The sequence below is a fragment of the Gossypium arboreum genome, chromosome 7 (assembly GCF_025698485.1).
Source record: "Gossypium arboreum isolate Shixiya-1 chromosome 7, ASM2569848v2, whole genome shotgun sequence".
Lineage (NCBI taxonomy): Eukaryota > Viridiplantae > Streptophyta > Magnoliopsida > Malvales > Malvaceae > Gossypium > Gossypium arboreum.
In genome coordinates, this window is record NC_069076.1 from 83423543 (window position 1) to 83429452 (window position 5910).

Consider the following 5910-nt stretch of genomic DNA (forward strand, 5'->3'; position numbering starts at 1 on the left):
TGTATGCACACCTCCTCCGCTTGAGTCACACCTCATTACTGGATGTACCTGTGTAGAACCAAGAATACTATAAATCTTTTTATTGAGAAGTTCTACCTGATTAGAGAGCATGGTGACTGAGTCGATGTTATAGACGCCAGCTTTTTTTGTTTGCTTTGTCTTCATAACTTGCCACTGATAGTTGTTTAGTGACATCTCCTCTATGAATTCATAGGCATTTTTCGGTATTTTATTGTTGATGGTTCCACCAGCAACTGCATCAATCATTTGTCTTGTCGAGGGATTCACACCATTGTAGAGTGTTTGAACTTGAGCCAAAATGGTAACCCATGGTGAGGGCACCTTCTCAGTAAGTCCTTGTATCTCTCCCATGCATCGTAAAGTGTTTCTAAATCCATCTATACAAAAGAAGAGATATCATTAGGTAATTTAGCCGTTTTAGCTGGCAAAAAATATTTTAGTAAAAAGTTCTCGGTCATTTGTTCCCAAGTAGTGATAGACCCTCGTGGTAACGAGTTCAACCACTGCTTGGCTTTGTTTCTCAGTGAAAAGGAAAATAACCGAAGACGAATGGCATTATCAGAAACGCTATTGATTTTGAATGTAACGCAAAATTCAAGAAAATTCACCAAGTACGTGTTGGGATCCTCATCCTGCAAACCATCAAACTGAACAAACTGCTATATCATCTGAATTGTGTTAGGTTTTAGTTCGAAATTATTCGCAGCAATAGCAGGTTTAACTATACTAGACTAAGTTTATTCGCAGCAATAGCAGGTTTAACTATACTAGACTAAGTTCCTGTTAAAGAAGGTTTAGCATAGTCATACATAGTACGTGGAGCAGGATTTTGATTAGTTGCAATTGCAGGAGGCAGCTGATCGCTTGGGTTTTCGGCCATCTCTACGGTTGGAGTTTGAGTATCGTCTTCTCGCTCGTTCTCCGTGTATCGTAAACTACGCCTTATTTCTTTTTGATTTCTACGAACTATGCAATCAATTTCTTCGTCAAAAAGTAATGGTCCTGATGGGTTTCTTCTAGTCATAAACTATAAAAACCTGCCAAGAGAGAGAAAAAAGTAAATTAATAAATAATAAAATAAAATAAAATTGGAAGAAAAATAAATGGCTAAAGTAATAAAAATTTAATGTTCCTAATATTTCAGTTCCCCGGCGACGGCGCCAAATACTTGATCGCGTGATTCGTAACAAGTAATAAATTTTTATAATGAAGATCAAACCTAGACTAACTATTATCACGACGAAAAGGCAAGCACACCTATCGAACAATAGTATAGTAACAGCAAGACCGGGATATCGTACCCAAAGGAACCAAAAGTACCAGTAATAATTATCTTTTTTATTATCTAGCCTAGGAATAAAAGGATTTGTTTATTAAACTAATTATCTAAACTAATTAACTAAGTTAATTAAAGCGAAGAGAAAATTTGGAAAAAGACTTGAAGAGAAGCGATTGATAAAGACGACACCCAATGAGGAATCCACCTAGATTTCACTTGTTATCTGACTCTGAACCGGAGGATTTATTCACTTGACTTGATCCGTGAGACTCCCTAACCTATGTTATTATCCCTTTCAAGACTAATAACGTCTAACCCTCAGTTGAATTAATCAAAATTTCTTTCTTAATTAAAACCCCTAGGGAAGCAGTAAATCACTCTATGGACTCCCATATTAAGTTTCACCTTAATCTGGCAAAATCTCGTAACCCTATTTCTAGGCGTTCGATCAACTCCGCTTAATTATTCCAAATCTACTCTTAGGCAGGGTCTATTCCTCCTCTGCATAAGCACATCAAATCATGAATTAATACCCGGAATATTAACTCAAGCATTAAGAACACATAATTAAGAACAAATCAAGTATTTATCATACAGTTCAGATAATAATAACAAGATCCATCATAGGTTTTATCCCCCTTAGGTATCTAAGCGGTTTAGTTCATAATAAAATAAGAGTACATCTCAAAAGTATAAAAATAACAAAACATGAAGAAAACTCTAAAACCCTTGAAGGAATTCTGAGAGAGATCTTTAGTCTTGGAGTAGTTCCGGCTTTTAGGATGGATCTTCTGGCTTCCTTCAAGTAATTCCTGGCGTGTGGTTCTGTATTTCAAAAAAGTTCTGGAAGAGGCCTCCCCTCTGGGTCATACTTAGGGTGTTTATATAGGCTTTGGATTGGCTTTCTTCCTCCCTAAGTACCCTTTTCTGTGTAAAATACAACTCTTTGAAAAAGGGACACGCCCGTGTGCCACGCCCGTGTGACGTGATTGCCAGGCCATGTTCAATCCGTTAAATTGCCACGGCCATGTGGGCTCAATGGCCAGGCCGTGTGAATCATGTAAACCTTAGTCGACACCCCCGAAGGCCACGGGCTTGTGAAATGCTCGTGTGGCAAGGTTTAGGCCGTGTGATCTTCTCGATTTGGTCTGTTTTGTCCCTTTTTAGCTCGTTTTTGGCTCCTTTTGACTCTTGGTGCTCTCCTGAGTACAAAACATGAAATAACCGGACTAAGAGCACCAAAATCCACAAATCTAGTAGTAAACATCCATAAATATGCTAAGTATTTGGGGTAAAACTATGTATAATTTGGCGTTTATCAGTATGGGTTAAGGTAAGGAATATTAGAATTGGTTTCTAAGGGTATGTTTCATTAAGAAATTATTATTGGAATAAGAGGTTTATGATACATTTGGAAGGTTCCTCAGTTAAGGAAGATTGAGTATGATAAGAGCATGATAACTGGTGTATAAGAGAATGGTAAACTGTGGTGGTATCCACCGAAATAAATGATGCAAAATAATGGTTGACACAATAGTTCACATAAGATTGCAAGTATCCATCAATGTATTGTTGTGTTAAGCTCACTAAGTATTCATGTAATTACAAGATTTGTTATTGTTTTTCAGATATTTGTGTTGAGACTTCGCCTGAAGGGAAAACGCCATGAGTACACAAAGGTGGTGGTGGAGTGGGCTATTATGCATACAATGGATGCATGGCGTAGTTAGGTATAACACCCTTAACCTGTATCCGTCATCGGATTAGGGTTACAAGGCATTATCGATAAAATATACATCATTCACAAATATTTAGGAACACATAATCAAAACCACTCTAATACAATTATAAATGTCCCTTATAAGGCTTTATAAGGCCATACAACATGCTTGAAAGAGGCTCAGGACTAAACTGATAACATTCAGAAACTTAAGGAATCATACAAAAATTTCAAACATTTAAGGGTCAGACACCCGTGTGAATAGGCCGTGTGCCTCACACGACTACCAGATACACCCGTGTCATAGACCGTGTAAAAACAGGGCATACATACTAACTAACACCACATGGCCGAAGACATGCCTGTGTGCCATGGCTGTGGGAAATCTGAAGGGTATACTGACTTGGATCACACGGCCGACCACACGCCCATGTGCTAGCCCGTGTGCCATGTACGATTAATAGACACGTCCGTGTGTCTATGTCATGTAACTCTCTGACTTATTTTTACAAGGTTACAGCAGTCACACGGCCGAGCCACACGCCTATGTGCTCAACCGTGTAGAGTGAAAATAGGCTTGGTTTAAGCCACATTTCCCACCTATCTATTAAGTGCCTAAAAGCATTCATTTGACAACATTTTCATATACAATAAGCAACCAAAACATGCCATTTTAAACACCAAATATACCATCTCACATACAACCATTAAACCATATCAACAACCATAGCACATACCAAAACACAAGACAACATATATAGATCACATATACTTATCATTTCATAACTCAAACCAAATTAATAGCCAAATACACACCAACATGTACATCATTTGTAAGCCAAATCTCATGGCTAAAGTCATGGTTCAAAACTTATCAACATCTCACTAGCCTATACATGCCATATATCATATTTACAAAGCTTTAAAAGTACCAACTAGATGTTAGATAGTGTGATGATGCTTCCTGACAATCACCGAGTTTGAACAAGCTTTGATAATCTATAAAATAGAGAATGCACACACAAATTAAGCTTTAAAACCTTAGTAAGCCATATACAAATAAATTTATACCATAACCAACATCATTCTCATCAACTAAGCAAATTATAACTAAACACATTTAGATACACAAACCTTTCTCAAAGTACATCCATTCCAATTCACATGTAAATTCATCAAATACTTCCTCTTTTCAAATCTCATATAAGTTTCGTACGTACCTGAATCACTTACTCAATCTCATATTCAATCTTGACCTTACTTTTCCTGTTGAGCCCTTCTGAATCACTAAGGACACTCGGATATCTCATAAAGCTCATACAATACCATATCCCAGATATGGTCTCACATGTTATCGTATGTCGATGCCAACGTCCCAGATGTGGTCTTACACAAAATCATATAATGATGCCAATGTCCCAGACATGGTCTTACACATAATCACGATAAAATTCCAATGTCCCAGACATGGTCTTACATGTAATCTCATCTCGATAAACCTAATGTCATGACATTTGCATCCTAAGCCTTCCTAAGGGTTGTACGGGGTATTCGGGCGTCGTAACTCTATCGTTTCTTACTCGTAGTTGCTCGTTCATACTCATTGCAATTCAATGACAAATAATACATATCTAATTCAATTTAAAAGCATGTATTTGCATATGAACTTACCTCATATTAAGGGTTGACGTATCGGGTCGACTGTTCGACAACTTTCAATTTCCCCCGATCTAAGTCCGACTTATTTCTATCTTGATCTATATAAATTCAAAAATAGCTCATTTAATCACCTTCATTCAATTTCATCCAAAAATACCTATATGGGCATTTTTACACTTTAGCCCCTAAAGTTTCACATTTATTCAATTTAGTCCCTATTTCACAAAAACAAAAATTACACCAAATTTAATAAAACCCATGCTTATACGATTTATACTAGGGTCCATAGAAGCCTATAACTTTCATTTATTTCACATTTTGACCCCTCAATTTGCAAATTTTACAACTTAATCCTATTTAGACATTTTCATCAAAAATCACTTTGTAAAACATGTAGAACTATCATCAAGCTTTCATAATTCATCATCAAACATTCAAGAACTCTAGCATTCATCAATGGAACGTTACAAAATCATCAACAATTTCACAAATTAGGGCATGCGCTAGCTAGTATTCGAAGCAACGATTTTAAAAACATAAAAATCATCAAAAACTAAACAAATTTCATACTTCAATCAATCTATGCAATTGCCGAATGGTTTAAGCCTTCAAAACCCTATTCCCTTCTCTATTTTCGATCAAGAAGATGGACAAAATGAACATCATTTGTTTTGTTTTAATTTTATTAACTTAATTAACAAATTACATATTTAACCCTAATTAAAACCACCAAAATTCATGGTATAATGCCTATTAATGTCCATTAACATTATCAATGGGTTAATAACATCATAAGGACCTCATAAATAACAAACCATAGCAAATAAACATTTTAACTTATAGCATGCCACTTTTGCATTTTACGCAATTTAGTCTTTTTGTCAAAATAAGCATCCAAACAATAAAATTATTTCACGAAACTTTCACACATATCTAATAACATGCTTTAAACACCAAAAATAATATTAAAATAATTTTTTAACCTCAAATTTATGGTCCCAAAACCACTGTTCCAATTTAGCGAAAATGGACTGTTACATTAGAAATACGACCTTCGAATCTATATAAAATAAACTTCTAACTTGTAAAGAATTGTATCAGATTGATGTAACTAAATATATTTTAAATAATTCCCTTGTTTCCACATAATAAGTTTTCAATTAGAATGCCCAATAACATGTTTAAAAAAATAATAAATTGTAAATTATTTTTATTATTGGTTAAGTTGTAT

General features: G+C 35.5%; 1 non-coding gene across 1 annotated transcript; it reads left to right on the forward strand.

Annotated features, from left to right (window-relative positions):
- Window positions 1-324: 324 nt before the first annotated feature.
- On the forward strand, window positions 325-430 carry LOC128296120 (small nucleolar RNA R71). Its single transcript, XR_008286668.1, has one exon. It is a non-coding gene; the product is annotated as a small nucleolar RNA R71 (small nucleolar RNA).
- The last annotated feature ends 5480 nt before the right edge of the window (window positions 431-5910 follow it).